Raw genomic sequence first — 18501 nt, 5'->3', positions numbered from 1 at the left:
AATTCGATCATTATTATTTTAACATTTAGTAAGACTATAGATAAATAATATTAATAACAAACAATACTAACCTATTCTCAATTTAACCACAGACTTACATAATAACAAATGAGTATATATATATATATATATATATATATATATATATAAATATATTATATATATATATATAAACACCTCTTTGGGCACTTTGTTGATCACGCCACAACCTAAACACTTGCCGATTCCACCTTTTGCACTGAATAACTTCACACCTATCGCATATATCTCAGGCGGTATGGCAACGTCGCATTCTATTTTGCGATGTGGCCATATATATTCGTCGATAGTACGATATACTCGACACATTTTTTACTAATAATTCGTGCATGACTGGCTCCGAACGGCTAAATTTTTGGTATACACAAAGACTTTTTGGCTCTGAATATATTTCAAAAATCAATTAATTATGTTGATCACTTTATATACTCGTCCTTACTGCGATACTTATTTTCATCCGAATATATATAGATACCGTAACGGTCTATCAATTATGAATTTATTAATTTACTACTGTAGATATTTTATATTCGCAATGCTCCATACATGCAAGCTCCAGCAACGGTGGAGGCAGGGTCCCCCCTGCACCGTACACCGCACCCCGCGCACACAAACAAATTAGATATTTTTTGAATACACAAAGACTTTTTGGCTCTGTATATATATTTCAAAAATCAATTAATTGTGTTGATCACTTTATATACTGGTCCTTACTGCGATACTTATTTTAATCCGAATATATATAGATACCGTAACGGTCTATCAATTATGAATTTACTAATCTAGATATTTTATATTCGCAATGCTCCATACATGCAAGCTCCAGCAACGGTGGAGGCAGGGGGAGCACGGTACACCGCACCCCGCGCACACAAACAAATTAGAATAAATTAAATTCATAAGATTATTTATATATTTCGACTGCCTCGGTGGTCACACCGCTTTACATCCGATGGTCGCGGGTTCGATTTCTCGCACGGTGCAAACATTTGTACTCATCGGTCATCGATTGTTTTCATCGGTCTGGGTGTTTTATATGTATTTACAAAATAAAAATATCTATTTATATCAGTTCAGTATCAGTCTGTGTTAATTGTCCAGGGCTATTTATTATATTTTTATAAACGGTTATCTTTTTCCATCGCACCGCTCGCTATCGACAGTGAATTCATAGAAATGTCACTCTAAAAACAAAAATAGTTTTGTGTTTTGTATTTCAAATACTAAATGCAAAATAGGTATTTTCAAAATACTTTTTCAAAATAAAGTACCTTTTGAATTTTTGTCCAAACCTCAGACATTTTATTTGTTTTAGATATATCAATCATTACATAGTGTAGTATAAAACAAAGTCGCTTTCGCATCTAACAGTAGATAAATAAAGAACTTTTTGGCTCTGATACCGTAACGGCCTATCAATTATGAATTTATTATACCTAATCTAGATATTTTATATTCGCAATGCTACATACATTGTAATATCCGTCTCCATTCATTGTAACGGTGGAGGGACTAAATAGTTGAATAAAACTGAATAAGCAGTTGCTCCACTCTATAGGTACTGCGTCGTCGTCGTATGCTGTTCATTTTTTCACTCGTTTTGGCGCCAAGAGAGGGTCACATAGTCGTGGTCAAGTTAAGAACTTATAATTTAATTTTGATAACAATAGATACAAGTAAAAAGTAGGTATTATATTAATGTACGTAAGTACTGTACTTAAAAATATTTATTCTTTATTGTACATTTGAAAAACTTAACACTTAAGGACTTGTACATATACACGTACATACTGCCATTTTCTCTTAAAGACATCCAGAGAAGCACTATTTATCAAATACGCGGGGTGCACCGACCTTTGACCTTATAACAGCTGATTCGCGCGTAACGAATTACATTGCTACTTTTTGGTATTTTATAGTGGATATATCACTATAAAATATTATTATTTCTTTAGATTATGACATAATAACATAGTTTACATGATTTTAAGGGAAACATACGATAAAAAAAATCCCGTAAAATGTAAAAGATAAAAAATGGTTATTTTTGGTTATCCTTAAGAGATAGACATATACCATCACGGACTTTTTTGTTGACCTTATTTTGATACATCTCAAAGCACTGGACAATACGCATTTTCATTAAACAGTATTGTATTTTTTTTATTTCTTTAACTTAATATTTTGCCAAATAATGAATAATCAATGTCAAAAAAAGATTTATAAAGATAATGAAGATAAGCAAAATATACATTTCTATAAAAAAATAAATGTATAAATAAATACATAATGATCCGATAATCAAATTATAAGTACAGTCTCAAATTGAAAGTAATAAAAACAGAAAATATAGAGAGAACTATAGGGATATAATAGAAAGATGTGAAAAAAGGAGGACAGTAAAAAAGTTACAAATTTAAATAATGTTCCCGCAATTTCTGTTTAAATGAATTTATTACATTATTATATATATTAGGCATACGACTAGCCTTATGGCTGTTACTTTTTTTTTAATCTATACATCTATACATGTAAATAAAATTGGAGTGTCTGTTTGTAATATTGAAATAACCGTTTTTTACTACTTGCATATGAATATAAATACGGTACATACACCAAAATAACATATTAGAATAACAATAGATTTTGATAGGACTTTTTTTGACAGGTAGCTGATGTAATAAGGAGTAACTTAGGCTACTTTTATTTTAGAAAAATAAAGTTAAAAACCACGCGAACGAAGTCGCGGGAATAGCTAGTGTATAATATATTAGAGATACCTACGTGTTTTTTTTATTGATGAGTAGCTGTACACGGGATTTAGTTCGTGTGGAATTTAAATTTATTTTTCTAAAATAATAGTTAGGCTACTATTATTTTAGAAAAATAAATTTAAATTCCACACGAACTAAATCCCGTGTACAGCTACTCATCAATAAAAAAAACACGACATACTTAAACAAACATAGTTACTCCTTATTACATCAGCTACCTGTCAAAAAAGGCCCCATCAAAATCGGTCCAGCCATTTCAGAGATTAGCCGGAACAGACAGACAGACAGACAAAAATTGTATAAAAATAAATTTTAGTACATGTACCGTATTTATATTCATATGCTCGTAGTCAAAAACTATTATTTAAGAAGTTACATTCCACGCGAACGAAGTCGCGTGTACAGCTAGTTGTCGGTAGTCTAGCGATTTAGCTAGCACACCGCTTTGATTCCTGCTTGGTGGTCGAGGGTTCGATTCCTCGCACGCTGCAAACATTTGTATTCATGAGTATGATTGTTTGTAACGGTCTGGGTGTTGTCTATGTATAGATAATATATATTAATTTACAAAAAAAATCTTTGTATTTGTATCAGTTGTCTGGTACCCATAACACAATGTTCAGCTAGCTTAACTTGGGTCTAGATGAAGCTGTGTGAATTGTGCTGAGATTACTATTATTACTATAATAAATCTTTTCAAATCAGCCGATGTTTATTTTTGCCATAATACGTGCTGTTACCATGTGATAATATTACGTACTTACTGTTTGATAATTTGATAATATTACGTACTTATTACTGTTTTAAATGTGATGCGTTCATTATTTATATTTCCTTTGAATTAAAGACAAGTGTATATATATATATATACGCGCACTTATTTGCACACTTGATTGATCCAGCCACGACCCGTAGATACATTTGCTGACTCCACTGTCTCTCTCTTTCTACCACTATAACGGTATCGTGGCGGAACGGCAACATGTTGCCGTTCCGCGTTCCCGCGTGTTCCCTAGATAAAGTATTCGTCGATAGTACCTGTACTCGATATATATGTTTTCAACAATTTCCTGCATTAGTGACTCCGTATCAGCAAAATTTTTTAAATGCACAAAAACTTTTTGGCTCTGAATATATTTAAAAAATCATTTACTTGTGTGTTGATGAATTTATATACTAGTACATGAAGTACCTAAAATACTTGTTTTGATTCGAATAGGTAGCGATATTATGATTTTATTATACGTAATCTAAAGATTTTGACGAAATAAGAGTAATTAGTTATCTATCTATCTGTTAACCTTGACTTCATACTGGCACCAGTATTATCAGATGATGAACATACTCTTCGAAAACTTACAGCAGAAATATCGTGTTTAAACTCATTAGATTGGTCTCGATGAATAGAGTTTAAAAAACTTAAAGTAAATGGTAAATTAGAAATAACGTATAAAAACACTCTACGCAAAATTCAACCACTTTAAAACTTAATAATAATAATTAGGAAAAGATCAAAGCTATAAGTGCATTGAAAGTAATTGATGGCTTCCACACAATATTTTCAGTACTAAACAACTCTGTTTGTTCAGTAAAAGTGTAAATACACTGGTAACCTTTAATCATATTTTATATGCAAACATTACATATACAAACCCTAAAGTTTTATTTCAGAATGGCCAGTAGTTTTCAAGAAATAAGTCTTTGAAATTGTACGTGTAACTTATATATATACTAGTTTTTTCAACATAGCAAACAACACCAATATGGCCTAGTTAGTAGTGTACCTGTTTATCAATTTACCTCACAGATACTCCGAGTTCCAATCCTACACTTTTTTTTATTATTTATTTTTTTGTTTTTTTTTAATTTAATATTTTAATAATTAATTTAATTTATACGATTATGAATTTATAGTAAAAACTTAGTTAAGTATTAAATTAATTTTACTAGTTAGGAGTGTACCTGTGTACCAACTTACCACACAGACACCCCGGGTTCGATTCCCACCATTGACTATTGTTATTTACTTCTTTTTTTTTTTTTTAATTTAATATTTTAATAATTAAATTAATTTATACGAGAAAAACGTAGTTAAGTATTAAATTAATTTTACTAGTTAGGAGTGTACCTGTGTACCAACTTACTACACAGACATCCCGGGTTCGATTCCCACCATTGACTATTGTTATTTACTTCTTTTTGTTTATTTTTAATTTAATATTTTAATAATTAAATTAATTTATACGAGAAAAACGTAGTTAAGTATTAAATTAATTTTACTAGTTAGGAGTGTACCTGTGTACCAACTTACCACACAGACACCCCGGGTTCGATTCCCACCATTGACTTTTTTTTTTTTTTTTTTTAAAGTAATATTTAAAAATAACTATTTTAATAATTAAATGAATTTATTCGATAAAAATAAGTTGTTAAATATTAAATAAATTTTAAGTGACATTAACTATTATAGCATGCACAAACAATATTTTGTAATAATAAAGAAAATACATTTGAAATGTTGTTGTGTTAATTATTTATAAGATCTTACTATAATTGTTAGCTGCTTTACAATTTAGAAAGTATAATAGTTAATGTAAATTAAAATTTATTTAATACTTGACAACTTTTTGTTCGATTAAATTCATTTAATTATTAAAATAGTTAATTTAAAATATAAAATAAAGTCAAAACAAAAAAAAATAATAAAAAAAATTCTATGGCGGGAATCGAACCTTGAGCGTCCGTTTGGTAAGTTGATTTGAAATTCAAAGGCTTATTTCTTCGAAATTACTGGCCATTTTGAAATAATACTTAGGGTTCGCATACCCTTATCGGATACTACACGGAGTTTCGTCAAAATAAAATATCTAGGTTAGGTATAATAAATTCATAATTAATAGACCGTTACGGTATCTGTATATATTCGGATCAAAACAAGTACTATGAAATAAGAACGAGTATATAAATTGATTAACACAAGTAATTGATTTTTGAAATATATTCAGAGCCAAAAAGTCTTCTTTCTTTATTTATGTACTTGTTAGATGCGACAGCGACTTTGTTTTATACTATTCTATGTAATGATTGATATACCTAAAATAAATAAAATATCAGAGGTTTGGACAAAAACTCAAAAAGTAATTTGTTTTGTAAAGGTATTTTGAAAATACTTATTTTGCTTTTAGTGTTATAGTACTTTAACTGTTATATTTTAAGTAACAATGTTTAATTATAATTAATACCACTGCACCAACACTCCGATCGTGCAAAAAATTTAGCTGTTTCATTATTTTTTAGTTCAATTAGTAGTCTACCTAAATCCTAATGGGGAGGAGAGTTATGACCCCCCATGACTCCCAAGACCTCCATGACGCTACCCCCTGGATCCGCCGTTACGTCTTCTCTTCATTCGCTCAGTAACCTTGTTACAAAAGAAAAGATTTCCGTCCAAAAAATAACAAGTATTGAGGTTTGATCTGGAGTCACGTTACTCCAGACTGATTTCTATAAATATTTAGATTAGATAGACTATTATTCTTGAAATACTAGCTAGACATTATTAAGTTACTGTAGCCATAATGTAGTAGCCCAAACGTGCCAATATATATAATATATATATATATATATATATATATATCGTGTATAAATCGCTTAATTATTATTATTACTCGTCGTGACAGTTGTGGCTCAAAACGGAGCAACATTTACATATGGTCATCTGGCATTAGATCAACAAAAGGCCTCCGGATCAACAAGTGAAAAAGGATCAACAAAAAACTACCTATACGGCACGTCTGAGCCACAAAGTGCCCAAGGGGATATTTATATATATATATATATATATATAAAATATCCCTCCACGGCCTTTTGTTGATCTAATGCCAGATGACCATATATAAATGTTGATCCGTTTTGAGCCACAACTGTCACGACGAGTAATAATAATAATTAAGCGATTTATACACGATTTTATACAAATCCACCTTTTTGGCATACGAGCAGTTCTTGATCCAATTCAAACGGGCCAATCAGGGTGCAGCATTTGCCAAGGGCTTCCTCATTGGCACGTTTGGGCTACTACATTATGGCTACAGTAACTTAATAATGTCTAGCTAGTATTTCACAAATAATAGTCTACCTAATCTAAATATTTATAGAAATCAGTCTGGAGTAACGTGACTCCAGATCAAACCTCAATACTTGTTATTTTTTGGACGGGAATTTTTCCTTTTGTAACAACGTTACTGAGCGAATGAAGAGAAGACGTAACGGCGGATCCAGGGGGAGCGTCATGGAGGTCATGGGAGTCATGGGGGGTCATGACTCTCCCCCCCTTAGCCCAGGACTTAGGTAGACCACTAATTGAACTAAAAAATAATGAAACAGCTAAATTTTTTGCACGATCGGAGTGTTGGTGCAGTAGTATTAATTATAATTAAACATTGTTACTTAAAACATAACAGTTAAAGTACTATAACACTAAAAGCAAAATAGGTATTTTCAAAATACTTTTTCAAAATAAATTACCCTTTGAGTTTTTGTTCAAACCTCAGATATTATATTTATTTTAGGTATATCAATCAATACATAGTATAGCATAGTACAGTCTGTCTGTCTGTCTGTTTGTTGCGGCTAATCTCTGAAATAGCTGGACCGATTTTGACGGGACTTTTTTTGGCAAGTAGCTGATGTAATAAGGAGTAACTTACGCTACTGTTATTTTAGAAAAATAAAATAAAATTTCACGCGGACGAAGTCGCTGGGGCCAGCTAGTCTATAGATATACCGAGATTTAATGTTTAAGTTGCTATTATGTTATTGACAAAATTTTACTGTAATGTTACTATTACGTTATCCTACACAATTTGTATTATTTTGGATGAATAAATAAATAAATAAATAAATAATAATCTATACATCTATACATTTAATAAAAATTGGAGTGTCTGTTTGTAATATTGAAAAAACCGTTTTTTACTACATGCATATGAATATATATAAGGTACATATACCAAAATAACTATTTTTATAATTTTAGTCTGTCTGTCTGTCTGTCTGTTTGTTCCGGCTAATCTCTGAAATGGCTGGACCGATTTTGACGGTACTTTTTTTTGGCAGGTAGCTGATTTATAAGGAGTAACTTAGGTTACTTTTATTTTAGAAAAATAAAGTTAAATTCCACGCGGACGAAGTCGCGGGAACACCTTGTTTTTAATAAAAACATCTTTTTTGTGGTACTTGAGAATGTTGAAGCCTGTTGTTTGTAATATTGAAATAACCGTTTTTTACTACTTGCATATGAATATAAATACGGTACATACACCAAAATAACATATTTTACAATTTTTGTCTGTCTGTCTGTTTGTTCCGGCTAATCTCTGAAATGGCTGGACCGATTTTGACGGGACTTTTTTTGGAAGGTAGCTGATGTAATAAGGAGTAACTTAGGCTACTTTTATTTTAGAAAAATAAAGTTAAAAACCACGTGGACGAAGTCGCGGGAACAGCTAGTGTATAATATATTAGAGATACCTACGTGTTTTTTTATTGATGACTAGCTGTACACGGGATTTCGTCCGTGTTGAATTTAACTTTATTTTTCTAAAATATAAGAAGTTAAATTCCACGCGGACGAAGTCGCGTGTACAGCTAGTTGTCGGTAGTCTAGCGATTTAGCTAGCACACTGCTTTGATTCCTGCTTGGTGGTCGAGGGTTCGATTCCTCGCACGCTGCAAACATTTGTATTCATGAGTATGATTGTTTGTAACGGTCTGGGTGTTTTCTATGTATAGATAATATATATGTATTTACGAAAAAAAATCTTTGTATTTATATCAGTACCCATAACATAATCTTCAGCTAGCTTAACTTTGGTCTAGATGAAGCTGTGTGAATTGTCCTGAGATTACTATTATTACTATAATAAATCTTTTCAAATCAGCCGATGTTTATTTTTGCCATAATACGTGCTGTTACCATGTGATAATATTACGTACGTACTTATTAAACTATTAACTTATTATTAAATTATTAACTATTTATACTGTTTTAAATGTGATGCGTTCATTATTTATATTTCCTTTGAATTAAAGACAAATGTATATATATATATATATATATATTTATATACACTTGCACACTTAGTTGATCCAGCCACGATCCGTAGATATTGCTGATCCACTGTCTCTCTCTTTCTATCACTATCTTTGTATTCTAATATGCGATGTTGCCGTTCCGGCCGAGACCATGCGTTGTTGCCAAATGTATTCGTCGATAGTAGTAGATACTTATACTCGATATATATTTTTTCAACAATTTCCTGCAATAGTGAATCCGTATCGGCATTTTTTTTAAATGCACAAAGATTTTTTGGCTCTGAATATATTTAAAAATCATTTACTTGTGTGTTGATGAATTTATATACTAGTACATGAAGTACCTAATACTTGTTTTGATTTGAATAGGTAGCGATATTATGAATTTATTATACGTAATCTAAAGATTTTGACGAAATAAAAGTAATTAGTTATCTGTTAACCTTGACTTCATGCTGGCACCAGTATTATCAGATGATGAACATATTCTTCGAAAACTTACAGCAGAAATATCGTGTTTGGACTCATTAGATAGGTCTCGATGAATAGAGTTTAAAAAACTTAAAATAAATGGTACATTAGAAATAATGTATAAAAACCCCTTACGTAAAATTCAACCACTTTAAACTTAATAATAATAATAATTAGGAAAAGAGAAAAGCTATACATGCACTGAAAGTAATTGATGCCTTCCACACAATATTTTCAGTATTAAACAACTCTGTTTGTTCAGTAAAAGTGTAAATACACTGGTAACCTTTAATCATATTTTATATGCAAACATTACATATACAAACACTAAAGTTTTATTTCAGAATAGCCAGTAGTTTTCAAGAAATAAGTCTTTGAAATTGTACGTGTAACTTATATATATACCTACTAGTTTTTTCACCATAACAAACAACACCAATATGGCCTAGTTAGTAGTTTACCTGTGTACCAATTAATAATAATAGTAATCTCAGGACAATTCATACAGCTTCATCTAGACCCAAGTTAAGCTAGCTGAAGATTATGTTATGGGTACTGATATAAATACAAAGATTTTTTCGTAAATACATATATATTATCTATACATAGAAAACACCCAGACCGTTACAAACAATTTAATAATAAGTTAATAGTTTAATAAGTACGTACGTAATATTATCACATGGTAACAGCACGTATTATGGCAAAAATAAACATCGGCTGATTTGAAAAGATTTATTATAGTAATAATAGTAATCTCAGGACAATTCACACAGCTTCATCTAGACCAAAGTTAAGCTAGCTGAAGATTATGTTATGGGTACTGATATAAATACAAAGATTTTTTTTCGTAAATACATATATATTATCTATACATAGAAAACACCCAGACCGTTACAAACAATCATACTCATGAATACAAATGTTTGCAGCGTGCGAGGAATCGAACCCTCGACCACCAAGCAGGAATCAAAGCAGTGTGCTAGCTAAATCGCTAGACTACCGACAACTAGCTGTACACGCGACTTCGTCCGCGTGGAATTTAACTTCTTATATTTTAGAAAAATAAAGTTAAATTCAACACGGACGAAATCCCGTGTACAGCTAGTCATCAATAAAAAAACACGTAGGTATCTCTAATATATTATACACTAGCTGTTCCCGCGACTTCGTCCACGTGGTTTTTAACTTTATTTTTCTAAAATAAAAGTAGCCTAAGTTACTCCTTATTACATCAGCTACCTGCCAAAAAAAGTCCCGTCAAAATCGGTCCAGCCATTTCAGAGATTAGCCGGAACAAACAGACAGACAGACAAAAATTGTAAAATATGTTATTTTGGTGTATGTACCGTATTTATATTCATATGCAAGTAGTAAAAAACGGTTATTTCAATATTACAAACAACAGGCTTCAACATTCTCAAGTACCACAAAAAAGATGTTTTTTTATCAAATAAACAGTTTTTATTAAAAACAAGCTGTCCCCGCGACTTCGACCGCGTGGAATTAACTTTATTTTTCTAAAATAAAAGTAGCCTAAGTTACTCCTTATAAATCAGCTACCTGCCAAAAAAAGTACCGTCAAAATCGGTCCAGCCATTTCAGAGATTAGCCGGAACAAACAGACCGACAGACAGACAGACAAAAATTATAAAAATTGTTATTTTGGTATAGGTACCTTATATATATTCATATGCATGTAGTAAAAAACGGTTTTTTCTATATTACAAACAGACACTCCAATTTTTATTAAATGTATAGATGTATAGATTATTATATATTTATTTATTTATTCATCCAAAATAATACAAATTGTGTAGGATAACGTAATAGTAACATTACAGTAAAATTTTGTCAACAACATAATAGCAACTTAAACATTAAATCTCGGTATATCTATAGACTAGCTGGCCCCAGCGACTTCGTCCGCGTGAAATTTTATTTTATTTTTCTAAAATAACAGTAGCGTAAGTTACTCCTTATTACATCAGCTACTTGCCAAAAAAAGTCCCGTCAAAATCGGTCCAGCTATTTCAGAGATTAGCCGGAACAAACAGACAGACAGACAGACAAAACTTGTAAAATATGTTATTTTGGTGTATGTACCGTATTTATATTCATATGCAAGTAGTAAAAAACGGTTATTTCAATATTACAAACAGACACTCCAATTTTATTTACATGTATAGATGTATAGATTAAAAAAAAGTAACAGTCATAAGGCTAGTCGTATGCCTAATATATATAATAATGTAATAAATTCATTTAAACAGAAATTGCGGGAACATTATTTAAATTTGTAACTTTTTTACTGTCCTTCTGCTTTTTTCACATCTTTCTGTTATATCCCTATAGTTCTCTCTATATTTTCTGTTTTTCTTACTTTCAATTTGAGACTGTACTTATAATTTGATTATCGGATCATTATGTATTTATTTATACATTTATGGGTTATATATTTATGTATGTATATTGTTATTTTTTTATAGAAATGTATATTTTGCTTATCTTTATTATCTTTATAAATCTTTTTTTGACATTTCTTATTTATATTAGTGCACCACCAATAATCTTTCGCTGCACCACTCATGGTTGCCTGGTAAATAACGCGGCAAGATATTAAGTCCGCCACATGTACAAATTTTTTTGTGCATTAAAGTTAAATAAATAAAAAAAATACAATACTGTTTAATGAAAATGCGTATTGTCTAGTGCTTTGGGATGTATCAAAATAAGGTCAACAAAAAAGTCCGTGATGGTATATGTCTATCTCTCAAGGATAACCAACAATAACCATTTTTTATCTTTTACATTTTACGGGAATTTTTTTTATCGTATGTTTCCCTTAAAATCATGTAAACTATGCTATTATGTCATAATCTAAAGAAATAATAATATTTTATAGTGAAATATCCACTATAAAATAGTAATGTAAGTAGCAATGTAATTCGTTACGCGCGAATCAGCTGTTATAAGGTCAAAGGTCGGTGCACCCCGCGTATTTGATAAATAGTGCTTCTCTGGATGTCTTTAAGAGAAAATGGCAGTATGTACGTGTATATGTACAAGTCCTTAAGTGTTAAGTTTTTCAAATGTACATACAGTAAAGAATAAATATTTTTAAGTACAGTACTTACGTACATTAATATAATACCTACTTTTTACTTGTATCTATTGTTATCAAAATTAAATTATAAGTTCTTAACTTGACCACGACTATGTGACCCTCTCTTGGCGCCAAAACGAGTGAAAAAATGAACAGCATACGACGACGACGCAGTACCTATAGAGTGGAGCAACTGCTTATTCAGTTTTATTCAACTATTTAGTCCCTCCACCGTTACAATGAATGGAGGCGGATATTACAATGTACGTAGCATTGCGAATATAAAATATCTAGATTAGGTATAATAAATTCATAATTCATAGGCCGTTACGGTATCAGAGCCAAAGTCTTCTTTCTTTGTTTATGTACTGTTAGATGCGACAGCGACTTTGTTTTTATATTACTATGTAATGATTGATATACCTAAAATAAATAAAATATCTGAGGTTTGGACAAAAATTCAAAAGGTACTTAATTTTTAAAAAGTATTTTGAAAATACCTATTTTGCATTTAGTATTTGAAATACAAAACACAAAACTATTTTTGTTTTTAGAGTGACATTTCTATGAATTCACTGTCGATAGCGAGCGGTGCGATGGAAAAAGATAACCGTTTATAAAAATATAATAAATAACCCTGGACAATTAACACAGACTGATACTGAACTGATATAAATAGATATTTTTATTTTGTAAATACATATAAAACACCCAGACCGATGAAAACAATCGATGACCGATGAGTACAAATGTTTGCATCGTGCGAGAAATCGAACCCGCGACCATCGGATGTAAAGCGGTGTGACCACCGAAGCAGTCGAAATATATAAATAATCTTATGAATTTAATTTATTCTAATTTGTTTATGTGCGCGGGGTGCGGTGTACGGTGCTCCCCCCTGCCTCCACCGTTGCTGGAGCTTGCATGTATGGAGCATTGCGAATATAAAATATCTAGATTAGTAAATTTATAATTGATAGACCGTTACGGTATCTATATATATTCGGATTAAAATAAGTATCGCAGTAAGGACCAGTATATAAAGTGATCAACACAATTAACTGATTTTTGAAATATATATACAGAGCCAAAAAGTCTTTGTGTATTCAAAAAATATCTAATTTGTTTGTGTGCGCGGGGTGCGGTGTACGGTGCAGGGGGGACCCTGCCTCCACCGTTGCTGGAGCTTGCATGTATGGAGCATTGCGAATATAAAATATCTACATTAGTAAATTAATAAAGTCATAATTGATAGACCGTTACGGTATCTATATATATTCGGATGAAAGTAAGTATCGCAGTAAGGACGAGTATATAAAGTGATCAACATAATTAATTGATTTTTGGAATATATTCAGAGCCAAAAAGTCTTTGTGTATACCAAAAATTTAGCCGTTCGGAGCCATTCAGTCACGAATTATTAGTAAAAAAAGTGTCGAGTATATCGTACTATCGACGAATATATATGGCCGCATCGCAAAATAGAATGCGACGTTGCCATACCGCCTGAGATATACGCGATAGGAGTCAAGTTATTCAGTGCGAAAGGTGGAATCAGCAAGTGTTTAGGTTGTGGCGTGATCAACAAAGTGCCCAAAGAGGTGTTTATATATATATATATATAAATATCCCCTTGGGCACTTTGTGGCTCAGACGTGCCGTATAGGTAGTTTTTTGTTGATCCTTTTTCACTTGTTGATCCGGAGGCCTTTTGTTGATCTAATGCCAGATGACCATATATAAATGTTGATCCGTTTTGAGCCACAACTGTCACGACGAGTAATAATAATAATTAAGCGATTTATACACGATTTTATACAAATCCACCTTTTTGGCATACGAGCAGTTCTTGATCCAATTCAAACGGGCCAATCAGGGTGCAGCATTTGCCAAGGGCTTCCTCATTGGCACGTTTGGGCTACTACATTATGGCTACAGTAACTTAATAATGTCTAGCTAGTATTTCAAAAATAATAGTCTACCTAATCTAAATATTTATAGAAATCAGTCTGGAGTAACGTGACTCCAGATCAAACCTCAATACTTGTTATTTTTTGGATGGGAATCTTTTCTTTTGTAACAACGTTACTGAGCGAATAAAGAGAAGACGCAACGGCGGATCCAGGAGGGAGCGTCATGGAGGTCATGGGAGTCATGGGGGCGTCATGACTCTCCCCCCCCTTAGCCCAGAACTTAGGTAGACCACTAATTGAACTAAAAAATAATGAAACAGCAAATTTTTTTGCACGATCGGAGTGTTGGTGCAGTAGTATTAATTATAATTAAACATTGTTACTTAAAACATAACAGTTAAAGTACTATAACACTAAAAGCAAAATAGGTATTTTCAAAATACTTTTTCAAAATAAATTACCCTTTGAGTTTTTGTTCAAACCTCAGATATTATATTTATTTTAGGTATATAAATCAATACATAGTATAGCATAGTACAGTCTGTCTGTCTGTCTGTTTGTTCCGGCTAATCTCTGAAATAGCTGGACCGATTTTGACGGGACTTTTTTTGGCAAGTAGCTGATGTAATAAGGAGTAACTTACGCTACTGTTATTTTAGAAAAATAAAATAAAATTTCACGCGGACGAAGTCGCTGGGGCCAGCTAGTCTATAGATATACCGAGATTTAATGTTTAAGTTGCTATTATGTTATTGACAAAATTTTACTGTAATGTTACTATTACGTTATCCTACACAATTTGTATTATTTTGGATGAATAAATAAATAAATAAATAATAATCTATACATCTATACATTTAATAAAAATTGGAGTGTCTGTTTGTAATATTGAAAAAACCGTTTTTTACTACATGCATATGAATATATATAAGGTACATATACCAAAATAACTATTTTTATAATTTTAGTCTGTCTGTCTGTTTGTTCCGGCTAATCTCTGAAATGGCTGGACCGATTTTGACGGTACTTTTTTTTGGCAGGTAGCTGATTTATAAGGAGTAACTTAGGTTACTTTTATTTTAGAAAAATAAAGTTAAATTCCACGCGGACGAAGTCGCGGGAACACCTTGTTTTTAATAAAAACATCTTTTTTATGGTACTTGAGAATGTTGAAGCCTGTTGTTTGTAATATTGAAATAACCGTTTTTTACTACTTGCATATGAATATAAATACGGTACATACACCAAAATAACATATTTTACAATTTTTGTCTGTCTGTCTGTTTGTTCCGGCTAATCTCTGAAATGGCTGGACCGATTTTGACGGGACTTTTTTTGGTAGGTAGCTGATGTAATAAGGAGTAACTTAGGCTACTTTTATTTTAGAAAAATAAAGTTAAAAACCACGTGGACGAAGTCGCGGGAACAGCTAGTGTATAATATATTAGAGATACCTACGTGTTTTTTTATTGATGACTAGCTGTACACGGGATTTCGTCCGTGTTGAATTTAACTTTATTTTTCTAAAATATAAGAAGTTAAATTCCACGCGGACGAAGTCGCGTGTACAGCTAGTTGTCGGTAGTCTAGCGATTTATCTAGCACACCGCTTTGATTCCTGCTTGGTGGTCGAGGGTTCGATTCCTCGGACGCTGCAAACATTTGTATTCATGAGTATGATTGTTTGTAACGGTCTGGGTGTTTTCTATGTATAGATAATATATATGTATTTACGAAAAAAAACTTTGTATTTATATCAGTTGTCTAGTACCCATAACATAATCTTCAGCTAGCTTAACTTGGGTCTAGATGAAGCTGTGTGAATTGTCCTGAGATTACTATTATTACTATAATAAATCTTTTCAAATCAGCCGATGTTTATTTTTGCCATAATACGTGCTGTTACCATGTGATAATATTACGTACGTACTTATTACTGTTTTAAATGTGATGCGTTCATTATTTATATTTCCTTTGAATTAAAGACAAATGTAAGTATATATATATATATACTTACATTTGCACACTTAGTTGATCCAGCCACGATCCGTAGATATTGCTGATTCCACTGTCTCTCTCTTTCTACCACTATAACGGTAGCGTGGCGGAACGGCAACATGTTGCCGTTCCGCGTTCTACCACTATCTTTGTATTCTAATATGCGATGTTGCCGTTCCGACCGAGACCATGCGTTGTTGCCAAATGTATTCGTCGATAGTAGTAGATACCTATACTCGATATATATTTTTTCAACAATTTCCTGCAATAGTGAATCCGTATCGGCATTTTTTTTAAATGCACAAAGATTTTTTGGCTCTGAATATATTTAAAAATCATTTACTTGTGTGTTGATGAATTTATATACTAGTACATGAAGTACCTAATACTTGTTTTGATTTGAATAGGTAGCGATATTATGAATTTATTATACGTAATCTAAAGATTTTGACGAAATAAAAGTAATTAGTTATCTGTTAACCTTGACTTCATGCTGGCACCAGTATTATCAGATGATGAACATACTCTTCGAAAACTTACAGCAGAAATATCGTGTTTGGACTCATTAGATAGGTCTCGATGAATAGAGTTTAAAAAACTTAAAATAAATGGTACATTAGAAATAATGTATAAAAACCCCTTACGTAAAATTCAACCACTTTAAACTTAATAATAATAATAATTAGGAAAAGAGAAAAGCTATACATGCACTGAAAGTAATTGATGCCTTCCACACAATATTTTCAGTATTAAACAACTCTGTTTGTTCAGTAAAAGTGTAAATACACTGGTAACCTTTAATCATATTTTATATGCAAACATTACATATACAAACACTAAAGTTTTATTTCAGAATAGCCAGTAGTTTTCAAGAAATAAGTCTTTGAAATTGTACGTGTAACTTATATATATACCTACTAGTTTTTTCACCATAACAAACAACACCAATATGGCCTAGTTAGTAGTTTACCTGTGTACCAATTAATAATAATAGTAATCTCAGGACAATTCATACAGCTTCATCTAGACCCAAGTTAAGCTAGCTGAAGATTATGTTATGGGTACTGATATAAATACAAAGATTTTTTTCGTAAATACATATATATTATCTATACATAGAAAACACCCAGACCGTTACAAACAATTTAATAATAAGTTAATAGTTTAATAAGTACGTACGTAATATTATCACATGGTAACAGCACGTATTATGGCAAAAATAAACATCGGCTGATTTGAAAAGATTTATTATAGTAATAATAGTAATCTCAGGACAATTCACACAGCTTCATCTAGACCCAAGTTAAGCTAGCTGAAGATTATGTTATGGGTACTGATATAAATACAAAGATTTTTTTTCGTAAATACATATATATTATCTATACATAGAAAACACCCAGACCGTTACAAACAATCATACTCATGAATACAAATGTTTGCAGCGTGCGAGGAATCGAACCCTCGACCACCAAGCAGGAATCAAAGCAGTGTGCTAGCTAAATCGCTAGACTACCGACAACTAGCTGTACACTCGACTTCGTCCGCGTGGAATTTAACTTCTTATATTTTAGAAAAATAAAGTTAAATTCAACACGGACGAAATCCCGTGTACAGCTAGTCATCAATAAAAAAACACGTAGGTATCTCTAATATATTATACACTAGCTGTTCCCGCGACTTCGTCCACGTGGTTTTTAACTTTATTTTTCTAAAATAAAAGTAGCCTAAGTTACTCCTTATTACATCAGCTACCTGCCAAAAAAAGTCCCGTCAAAATCGGTCCAGCCATTTCAGAGATTAGCCGGAACAAACAGACAGACAGACAAAAATTGTAAAATATTTTATTTTGGTGTATGTACCGTATTTATATTCATATGCATGTAGTAAAAAACGGTTTTTTCTATATTACAAACAGACACTCCAATTTTTATTAAATGTATAGATGTATAGATTATTATTTATTTATTTATTTATTCATCCAAAATAATACAAATTGTGTAGGATAACGTAATAGTAACATTACAGTAAAATTTTGTCAACAACATAATAGCAACTTAAACATTAAATCTCGGTATATCTATAGACTAACTGGCCCCAGCGACTT

The sequence above is a fragment of the Achroia grisella genome, unplaced genomic scaffold (genome assembly GCF_030625045.1).
Source record: "Achroia grisella isolate CSIRO2021 unplaced genomic scaffold, CSIRO_AGI_Agris_v1 utg402, whole genome shotgun sequence".
Classification (NCBI taxonomy): Eukaryota; Metazoa; Arthropoda; class Insecta; order Lepidoptera; family Pyralidae; genus Achroia; species Achroia grisella.
Note: the sequence above shows the minus strand (reverse complement) of the source record.